Source organism: Rhinoderma darwinii, chromosome 5 (genome assembly GCF_050947455.1).
Source record: "Rhinoderma darwinii isolate aRhiDar2 chromosome 5, aRhiDar2.hap1, whole genome shotgun sequence".
Classification (NCBI taxonomy): Eukaryota; Metazoa; Chordata; class Amphibia; order Anura; family Rhinodermatidae; genus Rhinoderma; species Rhinoderma darwinii.
The window spans coordinates 238,441,837-238,462,297 of NC_134691.1; positions in this window are offsets into that span (position 1 = coordinate 238,441,837).

A 20,461-nucleotide genomic window follows, 5' to 3' on the forward strand; every position below is an offset into this window, starting at 1 on the left:
ATATGTCAGATTTGAATAATGGAATCTGAGCCTTAAGGCCAAAATTAGGCTGCGTCCTTAAGGGGTTAATAAAATCCGTAAAAAGGTAATAAAATCAGCATCAATACAAAATGAAAGGCAGGTGGCCAAGGACAGTAAAACAAATCCCCAAAAATTCTTCAAGTATATAAATGCAAAAAAGCCAAGGTCTGAACATGTAGGACCCTAGATAGTGGTAATGGGTAATTGGTCATAGAGGATCAAGAGAAGGCAGAGTTACTAAATGGGTTCTTTAGCTCTGTATATACAACAGAAGAAAGAAGATAGAGCAGCTGATGTAGCCAGTTCCAGTGGTTTTAATATATCAGTTGATATACTGAATTGGCTGAATGTAGATGTGGTCCAAGCTTAAAGGGATCCTGTCATCAACATCTTACCTGTTAAACTCGCCTGACCCCTCAATAGCCGCAGCTGTCCAGAGTGCGTTCCTGTTCTCTTCTTTCCTGAAGTCCTCCTCTGTCTGTAAATATCGTCGTTTAAACTCTTCCCGCCTTTTATGGTAATTATTTCTCCCTCTGGGATGCAGCTTCTTAACCCCGCCCACCGTTGCCACCTGTCTGGCCCTGACTGGCTATGGAGCTGTCAATCAAAAAGAAGGAGGTGGAGTCCACTCTGAGAAGCTGGAGGAATGAAAATCTGACTCTTTTCAGATGAAGATTTGACTCTTTTCTGCTCATTTGCATACGGCGTGGGACCACTGAAAAACGGAATACTAAAGGTACAGAGCTCACTTAGAACATATTTATAGCTTAGATGACAATGATTTTTCACCCACTTTCACCAGGTATTGCTGGCTTTATAGCTAAAATGCTGGTGACAGGTTCCCTTTAATTAAATAAAATAAACGTACACAAGGCCCCGGGACCAGATGTGTTACACCCTAGAGTTCTTAAAGAGCTTAGTTCAGTTATTTCTGTCCTCCACTTCATAATATTTAGACATTCTCTAGTGACTGGTATAGTGCCAAGGGACTGGCGCAGGGCAAATGTGGTGCTTATTTTCAAAAAGGGCTCTAGGTCTTCCCCGGGTAATTATAGACCAGTAAGCTTAACATCCATCGTGGGGAAAATGTTTGGGGGGCTATTGAGGGACAACATACAGGATTATGTGACAAAAAATAGTATTAGAAGTGACAGCCAGCACGGTTTTACTAAAGACAGAAGTTATAAAACCAACCTGATTTGTTTTTATGAAGAGGTGAGCAGAAGCCTAGACCGAGGGGCCGCTGTGGATATAGTGTTTTTGGACTTTGCAGAGGCATTTGACACTGTCCCTCATAGACGTTTAATGGGTAAATTAAGGACTATATGTTTATAAATTATAGTTTGTAGTTGGATTGAGAATTGGCTCAAGGACCGTATCCAGAGAGTTGTGGTCAAAGATTCCTACTCTGAATGGTCCCCGGTTATAAGTGGTGTACCCCAGGGTTCTGTGCTGGGACCACTATTATTCAACTTATCTACTAATGATATAGAGGATGAGATTAAAGCACTATTTCTATTTTTGCAGATGACACCAAGCTATGTGGTATTGTTCAGTCTATGGAAGATGTTCGTGAATTGCAAGCGGATTTAAACAAACGAAGTGTTTGGGCGTCCACTTGGCAAATTAAGTTTAATGTAGATAAATGTAAAGTTATGCATCTGGATACCAACAACCTGCATGCATCATATGTCCTAGGGGGAGCTACACTGGTGGAGTAACTTGCTGAGATGGGTGAACTTGTAGATCATAAACTAAATAACAGCATGCAATGTCAATCAGCTGCTTCAAAGGCCAGCAAGATAAGGTTGTGTATTAAAAGAGGCATGGACTCGCGGGACAGGGATATAACATTACCACTTTACAAAGCATTAGTGAGGCCTCATCTAGAATATGCAGTTCAGTTCTGTGCACCAGTTCATAGAAAGGATGCCCTAGAGTTGGAAAAAATACAAAGAATAGCAACAAAGCTAATATGGGGCATGGAGAATCTAAGTTATGAAGAAAGATTAAAATAATTAAACCTATTTAACCTTGAAAAAAGACGACTAAGGGGGGACATGATTAACTTATATAAATATATTAATGGCACATACAAAAAATATAGTGAAATCCTGTTCCATGTAAAACCCTCTCAGAAAACAAGGGAGCACCCCCTTCGTCTGGAGAAAAAAAGGTTCAACCTGCACAGCCGACAAGCCTTCTTTACTGTGAGAACTATGAATCTATGGAATAGCCTACAGCAGGAGCTGGTCACAGCAAGGACAGTAGATGGCTTTAAAAAGGCTTAGATAATTTCCTAGAACAAAAAAATATTAGCTCCTATGTGTAGAAATGTTTCCCTTCCCTTTTCCCATCCCTTGGTTGAACTTGATGGACATGTGTCTTTTTTCAACCGTACTATGTAACTATGTAACACCGTGCCCCCTGTAGATAGTGCCTCCATAGCCCCCTGTAGATAGTGACCCTCTATAGAGCACTTGATAGTGCCCTACATAGAAGCCCCTGTAGATAGTGCCCCACATACAGCCCTCTGTAGATAGTGCCCACATATGGACTGCAGAGCTGCAAGGCAATAGTGCTAACCACTGAGCCACCATGCTGCCCTACATATAGCTTCCCCTATAGATAGTGCTCCATGTATAGCCCACCTCTGTAGATAGTACCTCACATATAGCCCCCCTCTAGCTAGTATCCCAAAGGTAACCAACCCCTGTATATAGTGTTCCACATATAGCCCACCCCTATAGATGTTGACCTACAAATAGCTCCCCTATAGTTAGTGCTCTACATATAGCCCATCCCTGTATATAGTGTCCCACATATAGCTCCCCCTGTATATAGTGCCTCACATCCCTACATATAGACCTCCCTGTAGATAGTGCACACACATCCCCACATATAGACCCCCCTGTATATAGTGGCCCACATCCCCACATATAGACCCCCCTTGTATATAGTGGCCCACATATAGACCACCCCTGTATATAGTTGCCCACATCCCCAGATATAGACCCCTCTATATATAGTGCCCCCTGTAGCTAGAGCCCCCAATGTAGATAATGCCACTTAGTATTAGTAGAAAAATAATAAAAAATTACATACTCACCCTGATTCCGTTCCCGCGCTGTCCGGTGGCATTGCAGATCTGCTCTCTTCTGAGCAGGTCTGCTGGAGCTGAACTACGCAAGCGGCACATTGTTCAAAGGCCCTGATTGGCAGGGCAGAATGACTTGCCCCGTCAAACAGCGTCTTTCAAGCACGAAAGCGGCGAAATGACGTCATCGCGCCACAAGCGTTGTTGAAAGGCGGTGATTGCCCCAACGGTCAGCGTCATAGTAAGGCGCTGAATGGTCGGGCACAGAACGTGCCCAGCTATCCAGCGCTGATGCATGTATTTGGACCTGCGTGCTACAGACTCAGGTACAATTACTGCAAGAGGGGGTGACTGTTACTAGAACCGTGGCCCCCTCCGGAGCTAGCGACGCCTTCGTGCATGAGAGGGCCTGTGTCGCCCAGCCCATACATATTAGAAGCTCGGCGGCGCAGGCCCCTTAGTAGCATAGCTACTGCTGTAGCAGCCATAACTGCTGCTAGCGGCGCCACCGGGCATATGGGGGCATGTAGGCTGGCGGCACGAGCACCCTCAAGCCGTGGGCCTGCGGTAGTTTCGCCACTGTCTGTGTGTATGTGTTCTTTCCCATGCATCGATATCCTGATTTGGACTCCGGGGCTGGACTCCTAGAGTACCTTTATCTCTCCCAAACCCAGGCTACTTTGACAGGTCCCCTACTTCTGAAGCGGAATCCCCGGCGCAGTGGCCGGGGATTTCGATCCGGGAGAAGTCCCTGACATCACTGTCCATATATGTGTGTGGCATTATCTACAGACGGCAGTGTGTGGCATTATCTACAGAGGGAAGTGTGTGGCAAAAAGTCCACAAATGAAATTCATCCCTTTTTAAAACGGACAGGGAAAAAAACCGGAAGCAAAACGGATCAAAACCGGCCGTTAAAAACGGAAACACGGTCCTTAACATAAACTGAACGGATGCAAAATGGATGCAAAACGGCCGAGAAAAAGTGACCAAAACTGATATTTTTATCGGCCGACGCTCGGACCCTGTCGTGTGAATAGAACCTTATTCTAAAAAAAATAAGTAAATAAAGTATGAAATTCTTCAGGAATACTTTTCTTTGTTATTTTGGGGGAAAAAACATTTCCAAAAAGTGTAGAAATAATGTGGTGTAAAAGGGAAGTTAAGGCTACATGCACACGTTGCATCTTTTGCTGCGGAAACGGCAAGAAATTCACAGGAAAGAAACTTACTTGAAGGTGCGGGTTTTTTATTTTTTTTTCAGTGTGGTTTTTAAGTTTTGCTGCTGTGTAAATCGCGGCGTTTTCATGCTGCGGGTTTTTCTGCGTATTTCTGTAGAACTAGCGAGATAGAATTCGCAAGCGGAATCGTGGGATATTGACATGCTGTGGTTCCGAAAATACGCGCCGCGGGTCAATTTACATGCGGAAAAATACATTGCCTATAACTGATAACGCAGAGTCCGTAAAAGTCCAAACTATTACAATATAATGTTACTTAACCCGCTCGGTAAAAGCCATAAAAAAAATAATTGTTTTTTGGTCACCTTAGCACCCCAAAAAATGTGTTAAAAAGTAATCAAAAAATCGCATGTACCAAAATAGTAGCAATAAAAACTAAAAACCAATAAAATCTACAGCTTGTCCTGCAAAAAATAAGCCATCAAATCGCTAAATCGACTGAAAAATAAAAAAAGCTATGGCTCTCAGAATGTGGCGACACAAAACTATTTAGCTTTTTATCTGCTTTGAAAAAAGTTTTTTCTTTATAAAACTGGTAAAACATCAAAAAAACTGTATAGATTTGGTATCGCCGTAATCGTATCAACCCGTAGAACAAAGTTAACATGTCATTTTTACCACACAATGTACGTCGTAAATGCGAAATCCAAAAAACAAAGGTGGACACAGTTTTTTTTCACATTCCACCCCGCAAACTTTTTTATTTCAGTTTCCCAGTACATTATATGGCAAATTAAATAATGCTGTGAAAAATTACAACTTGTCCCGCAAAAAACAAGCCCTCATACAGCTATCTCAATGGAAAAATATATAAAAGTTATGGCTTTTGGAATGCTAGGAGGAAAAAACGATAATGAAAATCCGAAAAATTGCTGCGTCTAAAACGAGTTAACATATATATATATATATATATATATATATATATATATATATATATATATATATATATATATATATATAATATATATATATCAATAGTGTTTTTTTGTTAGCGTACATAACGCTAACACCAACGCTGTATTCGATCATATATATGTATATATATGTATATATATATATATATATATATATATATATATATGCACACTAGTCCTCAATGAATTAGAATATCATCAAAAAGTTAATTTATTTCAGTAATTCAATTCACACACAGAGTGATCTATTTCCAGCAATTTTTTTTTTTAATGTTGATGATTATGGCTAAGGGTATGTTCACACGCACTGTTTTCAGATGTAATTCGGGCGTTTTACACCACAAATTATACCTGAAAAAACGGCTCCATTACGCCTACAAACATCTGCCCATTGCTTTCAATGGGTTTTACGGTGTTCTGTTCCCATGAGATGTTATTTTACGCGTCGCTGTGAAAATACAGCGTGTAAAAAGACGCCAGCGAAAAAGACGTGCATGCCACTTCTTGGGACGTTTTTGGAGCTGTTTTTCATTGACTCCATTGAAAAACAGCTCCAATAACGTCCGTAAAATACGCCGCGAAAAACGCGAGTTGCTACAAAAACGTCTGAAAAGTATGTACAGTATATGCCCTCAATACTTGGTCGGGGCTCCTTTTGCATGAATTACTGCATCAATGCGGACTTGATATAACACAGTGGACCAACACCAGCAGATGACATGGCTCCCCAAACTATCACTGACTGTGGAAACTTCACACTGGACCGCAAGCAACTTGGATTGATGCCTCTCCACCCTTTCTCCAGACTCTGGGACCTTGATTTCCGAATGAAATGCAAAATTTACTTTAATCTGAAAACAGGACTTTGGACCACTGAGCAGCAGACCAGTCTATTTTCTCCTTCGCCAATGTAAGACGCTTCTGACGATGTCTCTGGGTCATGAGTGGTTTGCGACAGTTGTAGCCCATGTCCTGTCTACGTTTGCGTGTGGGGGCTCTTGAAGCACTCACTCTAGCTGCAGTCTACTCCTTGTGAATCTCCCCCAGGTTCTTGAATGGCCTTTTCTTGACAATCCTTTCAAGGCTGCGGTTATCCCTGTTATACCTTTTTCTACCACACTTTTTCCTTCCTCCCAACTTTCCATTAATATGCTTGGATACATCATCATCATCGAAAACTTATGGAGGGAGCTGAATATCCGAGTTGCCAAGCGACAGCCTCGAAATCTTAATGATTTACAGATGATCTGCAAAGAGGAGTGCGCCAAAATTCTATCTAACATGTAGGCGAACCTCATCATGAACTACAAAAAACGTCTGACTGCTGTGCTTGCCAACAAGGGGTTTGCCACCAAGTATTAAGTCTTGTTTGCCAAAGGGATCAAATACTTATTTCTCTGTGCACAATGCAAATAAATATATACAATTTTGAATATGTGATTTTCTTTTTTTTTTTTATATAATCTATCTCTCACTGGTAAAATTAACCTAGCCTAAAAATTCTAGACTGTTCATGACTTTGACAGTGGGCAAACTTACAAAATCAGCAAGGGATCAAATACTTATTTCCTTCACTGTATGTAACTGCCTCTTATGCAGTATAATAGCTGCCCCACACAGTATAAGGCCCTCCATAGCTGCCCCAACACAGTATAATGCCTATCATAGCTGCCCCCACACAGTATATTACCCCCCATAACTGCCCCACAGTATAATGCCCCATGCAGTATAATGCCCCCCATAGCTGCCCCACAGAGTATAATGCCCCCATAGCTGCCCCCATAGTATAATGCCCCACACAGTATAATGCTCCCTCTTGGCTGCCCACACAACATAATGCCACCCACAGCTCTCCCCACAGTATAATGCCCTCATAGCTGCCCCCACAGTATAATGCCCCATAGCTGCCCCCACACAGTATAATGCTCCCCATAGCTGCCCCCACAATATACACCGCGTTCCAAATTATTATGCAAATGTTATTTTTCGCTGATTTTCCTAAATAGTCGATGCAAATGACAGTCAGTATAATCTTTAAGCCATCAACCGTTGGAGTATAATGCAAATTTTATTGAACAAATCTAATGATAATGCACAATAATTATGCACAACAGAGATCAAAACATTTTAAAGGTTGTAAAGAGAAGTAAAATGGTAATTTGTTGAATTTGCAGCATCAGGAGGTCATATTTACAGAAATCAAAAGCTCTTTCAATAAAAAAAAACTTAGCAGGCCAAGTTACATGTTAACATAGGACCCTTCTTTGATATCACCTTCACAATTCTTGCATCCATTGAATTTGTGAGTATTTGGACAGTTTCTGCTTGAATATCTTTGCAGGATGTCAGAATAGCCTCCCGGAGCTTCTGTTTTGATGTGAACTGCCGCCCACCCTCATAGATATGTTGCTTGAGGATGCTCCAAAGGTTCTCAATAGGCTTGTGGTCAGGGGAACATGGGGGCCACACCATGAGTTTCCCTCCTTTTATGCCCATAGCAGCCAATGACACAGAGGTATTCTTTGCAGCATGAGATGGTGCATTGCCATGTATGAATATAATTTTGCTACGGAAGGCACGGTTCTTCTTTTTGTACCACGGAAGAAAGTGGTCAGTCATAAACTCCTTGCTCTGTCATAGTGTTCAGAAGTTCCGAAGGAAGCAGACACTATTGAATATTTTTACATTTAAGGTCAATGCACACGATGCATATTACGTGCGGTTTTGACGCGCGTATTTGCGTGCGGCAAAACCACAGCGTAATATGCATCGTGTGCATTGACCTTAAATGTAAAAATATTTAAACCACGGTTTCTGTAACCTCCTTTATTATACTTGTGAATGTGACTTTGCCAATTATGTCTATAAATAATGTTATCAAATTAAAAGGCTTCATTCAAACCAAGATGAATCTTTGTAGGCCAAGCTCACACTCGCACATGGATTTATTGATAAATCCAATTCATTTCTTTAGCACTTAAATTCATGCCACATTACATTAGTTTTCACCAATCTACAGTACATGCACCATTATCAAACTTTTATACAGGATCCATAATGATCCCTTTATTTTTAATCATTGAGGCACTTTAGGTGGGTGATGGATTGTAAAAGTGATGCAACATGATCAGTTTGTCTTTTTAGAACAGGTCGAGCACAAAATATTGACCAAAGAAAATGACTAAGGCTATGTTCACACGGAGTATTTTGGGGGAGGAATATCTGCCTCAAAATTCCGTTTGGAACTTTGAGGCAGATATTCCTCTCCCTGCACGCCGATTTTCGCGGCGATTATCGCGCCGTTTTTCGCCCGCGGCCATTGAGCGCCGCAGGCATAAAACAGCGTGAAATACGCTTTCTCCTGCCTCCCATTGAAGTCAATGGGAGGTCAGAGGCGGAAGCGCCCGAAGATAGGGCATGTCGCTTCTTTTTCCCGCGAGGCAGTTTTACTGCTCGCGGGAAAAAGACGCCGACGCCTCCCATTGAAATTAATGGGAGGCGTTCTCGGGCCGTTTTTGCCAAGTTTTGCGACGCGGTTTCCGCGTCAAAAAACTCGGCAAAATACCCCGTGTGAATATAGCCTTAAAGTGTTAATTTTGCCTATTTAAATAAAGGCAGGACCTTCTGATTTAATAATACTACTTTGTATAAATTAAAGTGTAAATTAAATTACTCTTAATTCTAATTAGCATTCTACAAAGTTATACTTTAACCAGTTAAGGACTAGGCTGTTTTATAGCTAAATGACCAGAGAAAATGTTCACAATTTTGCACTGCGCTTTTTTAGACGAATGTAACTCTGCCGGTGAATAAAGTATATCTTTGCATTTTACACTCTTTTTAAAGGATATATTGAGCTTTGTCTTAATAGCAGTGGTGTAACTACCGCTGTAGTAGCCATAGCGGCTGCTATGGGGACGGCGGCATGGGCCCCCCATGGCTGCTACAGTGATAGCGACGCCACATTCAATAGTGTCTGCTTCCTTCGGAACTTCTGAACACTATGACAGAGCAGGGAGTTTATGACTGACCACTTTCTTCCGTGGTACAAAAAGAAGAACCGTGCCTTCCGTAGCAAAATTATATTCATACATGGCAATGCACCATCTCATGCTGCAAAGAATACCTCTGTGTCATTGGCTGCTATTGGCATAAAAGGAGAGAAACTCTTGGTGTGGCCCCCATGTTCCCCTGACCTCAACCCTATTGAGAACCTTTGGAGCATCCTCAAGCAAAATATCTATTAGGGTGGGAGGCAGTTCACATCAAAACAGAAGCTCCGGGAGGCTATTCTGACATGCTGCAAAGATATTTAAGCAGAAACTGTCCAAATACTCACAAATTCAATGGATGCAAGAATTGTGAAGGTGATATGAAAGAAGGGGTCCTATGTTATCATGTAACTTGGCCTGCTAAGGCGGGATTCACACGACCGGGTCGTTCCCGAGCCCGAGTGTCGGCCGGTAAAATCGGCCATTTTGCCCGGCCGGTTTGCATAAAGTTATGCATCCGTGCCGGGCCGGGCAGATCCGGACAGTGACATCAGCGGCAGCTCCTGAAGGGGAATCCCCATGTGTTCTGGGATTCCGCTTCAGGAGTTTCCCCTGATGTCACTGCCCAGATATGGACAGAGACATCAAGCGCTCTGTCCAGGAGCGGAATCCCCGAAAACACGGGGATTCCGCTCCTTCAAGGAGCTAAAGTGCGGCTAGCACATAGCAGAGCGGGGAGATACCTCCCTGCTCTGCTATAGTGGCGTCGCTACAGTAGTAGCAGCTGCAGCTGCTAGCGGCGCCATCGAAGGTGTTGCCGAGCCAGGGTGCTTTTAACAAGCAGGGGAAGGGAGCCAGCGCAGCGCTCCCTCCACCTGCTGTACACCCCGGCCCTGCAACACAGTGTACAGCGATGCCATTCGTCAGAATGGCATCAACTCCTCCTCCTCACATGCACTCTGCGCTGTGAGGAGGAGGAGATAGAGCGCAAGCGCCGGGAAACCCGGCCATCACTCGGAACACATACCGGTGATGGCCGTGTAATACCCGGCCCCATAGACTTCTATGGGAGCCGGGCGGCCGGGTGCCCGGGCAAAGATAGAGCATGTCCTATTTTTTGACGGCCGGATTTCACGGCCGTCAAAAAATCGGTCGTGTGAATAGCCCCATTAGGGGTCTATCATTCCTAATGCAGCCGGGTGCCGGCCGATTTATGAACGGCCGGCACCCGGCGGGGAAACCCTGCCGTGTGAATGAGGCCTAAGTTTTTTTTATTGAAAGAGCTTTTGATTTCTGTAAATATGACCTCCTGATGCTGCAAATTCAACAAATTACCATTTTACTTCTCTTTACAACCTTTAAAATGTTTTGATCTCTGTTGTGCATAATAATGTGAAACAGTGCATTTTGAGTTTTTTACTTCTAAAAAAAAATCTGTTATCATTAGATTTGTTCAATAAAATTTGCATTCTACTCCAACGGTTGATGGCTTGAAGATTATACTAACTGTCATTTGCATCGACTATTTAGGAAAATCAGCGAAAAATAAGATTTGCATAATAATTTGGAATGCGGTGTATATTGTGGGGGCAGCTATGGGGAGCATTATACTGTGTGGGGGCAGCTATGGGGCATTATACTGTGGGGGCAGCTATGAGGGCATTATACTGTGGGGAGAGCTGTGGGTGGCATTATGTTGTGTGGGCAGCCAAGAGGGAGCATTATACTGTGTGGGGCATTATACTATGGGGGCAGCTATGGGGGCATTATACTCTGTGGGGCAGCTATGGGGGGCATTATACTGCATGGGGCATTATACTGTGGGGCAGTTATGGGGGGCAATATACTTTGTGGGGGCAGCTATGATAGGCATTATACTGTGTTGGGGCAGCTATGGAGGGCATTATACTGTGTGGGGGTAGCTATGGGGGCCTTATACTGTGTGGGGCAGCTATTATACTGCATAAGGGGCAGTTACATAGTTACATAGTTTGTACGGTTGAAAAAAGACACATGTCCATCAAGTTCAACCAAGGGATGGGAAAGGGGAAGTAAAAAATTTCTACACATAGGAGCTAATATTTTTTTGTTCTAGGAAATTATCTAAGCCTTTTTTGAAGCCATCTACTGTCCCTGCTGTGACCAGCTCCTGCGGTAGGCTATTCCATAAATTCACCGTTCACACAGTAAAGAAGGCTTGTCGCCTCTGCAGGTTGAACCTTTCTTTTTCCAGACGGAAATTATGGGGCATTATGCTGTATGGGGGAATTTGTTTGGTTATTGTACTGCATGGGGGCATCTGTGTGGGCATTATACTTTATGGGGCATCTGTGTGGGCTTTATACTGTATGGGGCATTTGTGTGGGCCTTATACTGTATTATAAAGGGAGGGCTGTATAGCACTGTATGGGGAGGCTGTATAGCCCTGTCTACAGGGGGCGCTGTATAGCACTGTCTACAGGGGGAACTGTATAGCACTGTATGGGGAGGCTGTATAGCCCTGTCTACAGGGGGCACTGTATAGCACTGCCTACAGGGGAGCTGTATAGCACTGTCTACAGGGGGGCTGCATAAGACTATCTACAGGAGGGGGCTGTATGGCCCTATTTACAGGGGGGCACTATCTACAAGGGCGGGCTGTGGGGGGGGGGGCCCAGTCAAAAGGTTGTTATGGGGCCCAGTGTTTCCTAATTACACCCCTGCTTAATGGTATTTGTCAATATACATCATTTTTCTTTTTTTCTTTAAAGTGGGCAAAATTGGAAAAGAAATGCAAGAATTTAGCAAATGTGTCATTTTATGCAAACAGTGATCACACATAGTATGGACCACAGATAAAATTCATATAATTTCACAATCTGCAACTTCTCCCATGTATGGGGACACCCAATATGCGTGCTTTATTTACTGTACTGGCATGAACTAGGGTTTGGCATAAAAGGGTTTGGCAAACGTAGACAGGACATGGGCTACAACTGTCGCAAACCACTCATGACCCAGAGACATCGTCAGAAGCGTCTTACATTGGCGAAGGAGAAAATAGACTGGTCTGCTGCTCAGTGGTCCAAAGTCCTGTTTTCAGATTAATGTAAATTTTGCATTTCATTTGGAAATCTCGGTCCCAGAGTCTGGAGAAAGGGTGGAGAGGCATCAATCCAAGTTGCTTGCGGTCCAGTGTGAAGTTTCCACAGTCAGTGATAGTTTGGGGAGCCATGTCATCTGCTGGTGTTGGTCCACTGTGTTATATCAAGTCGGGAGTCAACGCAGCCGTCTACCATGAAATTTTAGAGCTTCCCTCTGCTGACAAGCTTTATGGAGATTCTGATCTCATTTTCCAGCAGGACTTGGCACCTGCCCACAATGCCAAAAGTACCAATACCTGGTTTAATAACCGCAGTTGCAAACTCGCCTGACCTAAACCCAAAAGAGAATCTATGGGTTATTGTCAAGAGGAAGATGAGAGACACCAGACCCAACAATGCAGACAACCTGAAGTCCGCTATGGGCTTCCATAACACCTCAGCAGTGCCACAGACTGATCGCCTACATGCCACGCCGCATTGATGCAGTAATTCATGCCAAAGGAGCCCCGACGAAATATTGAGGGCATATACTGTACATACTTTTCAGACGTTTTTGTAGCAACTCGCGTTTTTCGCGGCGTATTTTACGGACGTTATTGGAGCTGTTTTTCAATGGAGTCAATGAAAAACGGCTCCAAAAACGTCCCAAGAAGTGGCATGCACGTCTTTTTCGCTGGCGTCTTTTTACACGCCGTATTTTCACAGCGACGCGTAAAATAACATCTCATGGGAACAGAACACCGTAAAACCCATTGAAAGCAATGGGCAGATGTTTGTAGGCGTAATGGAGCCGTTTTTTCAGGTATAATTCGTGGTGTAAAACGCCCGAATTACATCTGAAAACAGTGCATGTGAACATACCCTTAGCCATAATCATCAACATTAAAAAAAAAAATTGCTGGAAATAGATCACTCTGTGTGTGAATTGAATTACTGAAATAAATTAACTTTTTGATGATATTCTAATTCATTGAGGACTAGTGTGTGTATATATATATATTATATATATATATATGTTAACTCGTTTTAGACGCAGCAATTTTTCGGATTTTCATTATCGTTTTTTCCTCCTAGCGTTCCAAAAGCAATAACTTTTATATATTTTTCCATTGAGATAGCTGTATGAGGGCTTGTTTTTTGCGGGACAAGTTGTAATTTTTCACAGCATTATTTAATTTGCCATATAATGTACTGGGAAACTGAAATAAAAAAGTTTGCGGGGTGGAATGTGAAAAAAAACTGTGTCCACCTTTGTTTTTTGGATTTCTTATTTACGACGTACATTGTGTGGTAAAAATGACATGTTAACTTTGTTCTACGGGTTGATACGATTACGGCGATACCAAATCTATACAGTTTTTTTGATGTTTTACCAGTTTTATAAAGAAAAAACTTTTTTCAAAGCAGATAAAAAGCAAAATAGTTTTGTGTCGCCACATTCTGAGAGCCATAGCTTTTTTTATTTTTCAGTCAATTTAGCGATTTGATGGCTTATTTTTTGCAGGACAAGCTGTAGTTTTTATTGGTTTTTAGTTTTTATTGCTACTATTTTGGTACATGCGATTTTTTGATTACTTTTTAACACATTTTTTGGGGTGCTAAGGTGACCAAAAAACAATTATATTTTTTATGGCTTTTACCGAGCGGGTTAAGTAACATTATATTGTAATAGTTTGGACTTTTACGGACTCTGCGTTATCAGTTATGTAAACTTTTTTTAAAAACATTACTTTAGGGAAATTATGTTAAAAGTTTTTTTATAAACTTTGAATATTTTTTTTGTATATTAAAAAAAACTTTATTTAAGTGTATGTTAAACTTTATTTTATTAGTCCCCCTAGGGGACCTGAACCAGCGATCATTGGATCGCTTGCATAGTATACTGCAATACTACTGTATTGTATTATATCGTTATACTGACTGTCTCCCATGAAGCCCTGATGGGGGCAGGGACTACAAATATGGCAGACCTGGGGGCCTTCATTGGGCCCCCAGGCTGCCAAAACAGCCATCGCCCCACCCAATCACGCCATGGGTGGTCCGAAGGCATGTCAGAGGGGGCTGCCCTCTTATTTTAACTGCTTAAATGCTACGGTCGCTATTGACCGCAGAATTTAAATCGTTAAATGGGCAGAATCTAAGTAATCTTTGATTCCACCCATGTCACTGGGGTGTCAGCTGTAACATACAGCTGACACCTGCTCCGTATGGAGCACACTCAGCCCGTCAGCGCACTCCATACTTCTCCTTGGCTGCTGTCACATACACGAACATGACATGTCGCCAAGGGATTAATATATATATATATATAGTTATTATACACTAGGCTATCACTCCATTTTGCAACTCCATGCCATACCCTGTGGACAGCGCTTGATTGGAGCCAATTTCATTCTACAACAGGACAATGACCCAAAGCACACCTCCAAATTATGCAAGAACTATTTAGGGAAGAAGCAGGCAGCTGGTATTCTATCTGTAATGGGTGGCCAGCGCAGTCACCAGATCTCAACCCCATAGAGCTGTTGTGGGAGCAGCTTGACCGTATGGTACGCAAGAAGTGCCCATCAAGCCAATCCAACTTGTGGGAGGGCCTTCTGGAAGCATGGGGTGCAAATTTCTCCTGATTACCTCAGCAAATTAACAGCTAGAATGCCAAAGGTCTGCAATGCTGTAATTGCTGCAAATGGAGCATTCTTTGACGAAAGCAAAGTTTGAAGGAGAAAATTATTATTTCAAATAAAAATCATTATTTCTAACCTTGACAATGTCTTGACTATATTTTCTAGTCATTTTGCAACTCATTTGATAAATATAAGTGTGAGTTTTCATGGAAAACACAAAATTGTCTGGGTGACCCCAAACTTTTGAACGGTAGTGTATGTATATATATATATATATATATATATATATATATATGTATGTATATATATATATATATGTATATTTATATATATATATATATATATATATATATATAATAAAACTGTAAACTTTGCGTGTCTGTACATTGAAAATATTTTCTAAAACAAAATAATTAAGGGGGATGAAGGATAAGTGATAGAATGCATTAAGATCATTTTTAGAATTTTTGTCTGTTTGTGAACACATCACGTAAAAACTACTGACCCAATTCAGATGGAGAAAAACATAGGGGTCAACTTGAGGTAAAATTAAGTTTTTATTTCATTGCAATCGGTTTACTCAATCAAAAGATATGCGAATTGAATATTTTAAAAAATTCATTTACATTGCATTTGTACTACAAAAACAAACACTACAATCTGGTTGCTATGGACAAAAGTTCCAACATTTGTTAATTTTGGTTCTTACACATAGAAGGGAGATAAAATAACCAATCAGGTTACTGCTTTCATTCTCCTCGCTGTCTCACAAGAATCTAAACTGTAATTTGATTGGTTGCTATGGACAACAGTTCCAACACTTGTTTGTATTGGATATTACAAATAGAAGAGAAATAAAGCCACTAATCCGCTCGCTGCTTTCATGCACCTGGCTGCCTCAAAAAACTGTAATCTGATTGGTTATTTCAAAGGGCTCGGACAGCGGCCTCTCGGTCTCAAGAGAGTAAATGACTTCCAGAAAAAGATCAAATATTTCTCAATATAGCAGAAATGCAAAAAGAATGAGACTAATTAGGTCTCAAGAATCTGAAGAAGATCATGAGGTGACATTTACTGCAGCTCAAGAACGTCAGGCCAGAACTCGAGCATCCGAAACTTCTACCCAGCGTGAGTCTCAGCTAAGTACACAGCGTGCTTGCATGGCGGCCTCTCGGTCTCTGGAGAGTAACGAGGAACGCGAAGCGCGACTACCGTGTTTCCCCGAAAGTAAGACAGTGTCTTACTTTCTTTTTATCCCCAAAAGCCCCACTATGTCTTACTTTCGGGGTATGTCTTATATTGGAAAAAAATTGTCGAATTTTTTGCACTTTACTTTATTATTTATTATTTTTTTATTACTATGGTCTGTCCCTCAAAGGTCAAAAAAGACCTTTGGGGAACTTTATATATATTTTTTTCTTTCTTTTACACCATCTTTTCCCCTGTAACTGGAGCTGCACAGCAGCCCCAGTTACAGGGGAAATCAGCCCTCTCATAGTGACGATTGTCACTAATAGGGCTGTGCTGGGTCTTGTTAGACCCAGCAGCAGTCTGTCACTAACGGGACCCGGCGATCATGTGACCTGTCACATGATCACCGGGAGGAATAGAGACCGCGCCGCTGCTGCTGTCTCTATTCCTATACACAGCGTTCATTGAACGCTGTGTAAAAACACATCGGAGAAGACAGAAGCAGCTAAAGCTGCTCCTATCCTCTCCTCAGGGTCCCCGGCAGTCACTGACAGCCGGAGACCCGACATTCAGCTGCCCGATCGCGCGGGCAGCAAGTTAAAACCCGAGCCGTAAAAAGTCTATGGCTCGGGTTTTAAGGAGGAGGCGGCATTGACAAGTGCTGGGGACGGCGCGGTGACGTATGGAGAGGGGGGCGGCGCGGAAGTGGGCAGGAGGCGGCAATACCCCCGTGTTTCCCCGAAAGTAAGACATATGTCTTACTTTCGGGGTACGGCTTATATTAGCCGACCCCCCTGAAACCCCCGATACGTCTTACAATCGGGGGTGTCTTACTATCGGGGAAACACGGTATCTGTTGACCGACCACGCCCTGAATCGTCACAGCGTGTCTGAAACTTTCACTGAGTTGTCAGAGAGCTCACACAGCGGCCTCTCGAGAGCTTGAAAGTAATGAAGAACGTGAAGCGCGATTAACCGCCGATCGCAAACGTCACAACTATGCCAGAGCTCTCGAAAGCGAAGACCAATATCAACGACGATTGGAATTAACTAGAGAGAATTATGAACACACGCGCCAAGTTAATGAAAGTTATTTATTGACTGAAAGGGAAAGAGTAGATCAGGGGTCTCAAACTCGGCCGGGTAAGTGGGCCACATATAGAAAAAGTGTGAAATTGACGGGCCGCATTACTTTCAAATTTGATACAATACAAAATTATTGTTAATCAATTAGTTATTTGAACTACTATAATAATACAACATTACTATTACAATACTACATTACTGTAATAATACTACATAACTATAACAATACTACATTACTATAATACTACATAACTATAATAACACTACATTACTATAATACTACACTACTATAATAATAATACATTACTATAATACTACATTACTATAATAATACTATATTACCATAACAATACTACATTACAATAATACTACATTACTATAATAATACTATATTACTATAACTACATTACTATAATAACACCACATTACTATAATAATAGCGCTAGGTTAAAACTTAACGGAAATTTGCAAGATTTTTCCACGTGCTTATTTCAACAATCCAGTTTAACAGTTTAAGTGTCGCTAAATGCAGTTCGGCGGGTCAGTTGGCAGCGTTTGGCAGACACACAAATGTCAAGATTAGGCAGCCTCTTTTAAGATAGTGCCACAGAGCCCTCTATAGATAATGCCACAGTGCCCTCTTTAGATAATGCCACAATACCCTCTGTAGATAATGCTACAATGCCCTCTGTAGATAATGCCACACACGCCTAGATAATGCCACAGCATCCTCTGTAGATACTGCCACACACCCACCCGTAGATAATGCCACAGTGCCCAGTGCCCTCTGTAGATGCTGCCACAGTGCCCTCTGTAGATGCTGCCACAGTGCCATCTCTAGATGCCACCACAGTGACTTCTGTAGATGCTGCCAAAGTGCCATCTGTAGATAATTGCACAGTGGCCTCTGTAGATAATTCCACAGTGCCCTCTATAGATACTGCCACAGTGCCCTCTGTAGATGCTGCCCCAGTGCCCTCTGTAGATGCTGACACAGTGCCCTCTGTAGATGCTGCCACAGTTCCCTCTGTAGATGCTGTCACAGTGCCCTCTGCAGATGCTGCCACAGTGCCCTCTGTAGATAATGGCACACATACCCCTTATAGATAGTGTAACACCCCCCCCCCCCAGTAGATAGCTCCATTGTGGCTCTCTCTAGGAGTGGAATCCTCAGCCAGAGCATTGCCGACTCTTTGTGGGATTCCTCTGCTGGAGGAGTCCCTGACGTCACTGTCCATACATATATGGCCAGAGATGTCAGGGGCAACCCTAGAGCTGGAGTCTCAGGCAGAGCGCTAGTAGCGCTCCTACAAGGACTCCAGCTGTGCTCCTGACACCACTGTCCAACTCTGGGGAAGCCCTAGACATCGCTGTCCATATATGGACATCCATGTCAAGGGATTCCACATAGTCCGAAGCGAAGCCTATGCTAGCACTCTGCCCGAGACTCTGGCTCTGGGGAAGCCCCAGACATCACGTGTCCATATATGGACAGCGATGTCAGGGGATTCCACAGAGTCCCGGAGCAGAGCCTATACTAGCGCTCTGCCCAGGACTCCGGCTCTGGGAAGCCCGAGACATTGCGTTTCCATTTATGGACAGCAATGTCAGGGGATTCCACAGAGTGCCGGAGCAGAGCCTATACTAGCGCCCTGCCCGGGACTCCGCTCTGGGGAAGACCCTGACAACACTGTCCATATATGGACAGCGATGTCAGGGAATTCCACAGAGTCCCGGAGCAGAGCCTATACTAGCGCTTTGCCCGGGACTCCAGCTCTGGGGAAGCCCCAGACATCGCGTGTCCATATATGGACCGCAATGTCAGGGGATTCCACAGAGTCCCAGAGCAGAGCCTATACTAGCGGCTCTGTGTCCCGCGGGCCGCAGATGACAGCCTCAGGTGCCGCATGCGGCCTGCGGGCTGCGTGCTTGAGACCCCTGGAGTAGATGAAATATGGCAGACAGAAACAGCAGAACAACGTCAATCACGCTTAGGCCTTATTCAGATGTACGTGTATTACGTCCGTGCTACGCGCGTGGAAATCACACGCGTCGCACGGACTTATGTAAGTCAATGGGGCCGTTCTGACAGGTCGTGATTTTCACGCAGCGTATGTCCGCTGCATTAAAACTCACGACATGTCCTATACTTGCCCCTGTTTCGCGCAGCACGCACCCATTGAAGTCAATGGGTGCGTGCAAATCGCGCTCGGCACACGAAAGCACTTCCGGGTGCCGCGCGTGATTCGCGCTACAGTAGTAAAAAAACTGAATGAACACAGAAAAGCACCTCCTGCTTTTATGTTTTTAAACATAAAAACAAAGTGTCATAATGATGCTGGCTGCGTGAAAATCACACAGCCACGCACCATATACAGATGCCACACTGAACCTTTGCGCGCGCAAAACGCAGCATTTTTTGCACACGCAAAACTGACACATTCGTGTAAATAAGGCCTTAGAGGCTGATCGAATTCGACACTCTCTTAATAGAATGTCTATTTCATCAGAAGATTCAGATTAGTCTCAGGAGTATGGTACGGCAAACAATGTTGTTCCTTGGGTAAATAAGGAAACAGAAGGTTTTATGTATTCCCCTAGGATTGACTATGCTGAATTTGCTTCCAAAGGTGGTATGATAATTTTTTTGCAATTTTTGCGGTGTTCTAAAATAGAGAAAAGAACCAAATTGAATCTGTTGTTCTAGTGGTAAAGTTCACATTGAAAAATTTCAAGAACCTCCAGCTCTTATAAAACAATTTTTAAATGGTGACCATCCACAATCAAAACACTTTTAGACAGTGTCCGTTTATATAACAGCTCATTCCAAATGACATCTTTTGGGGCAAAACTGATTACAGCAGGACCATTCATGCCAACCTTCAAGGTGCAAGGCCAAGTTTACCATCTCATCGGATCTTTGCTACCACTAGACGCGCCAAAATTTCTTCAGATTTATTTCGGATCAGATTACAATGAACAGGCCGATATCAGAAATCAGAACTTTCCACAATGAAATAGTAACCTTATATCTCCAATTCAAAACATGCTGCATCAGGCGAATCCGTACGTGCATATTTTCAAAGCTGCATTACAGTCTATTCCGCAGGGGCAAAGCAATGATTACAAAATGATTATCAGCGCAGATAGACGTGAACACCGTGCCAGGTATAACGCCCCCATCACAGATGAAGTTGCAGAAGTTTTTGTTG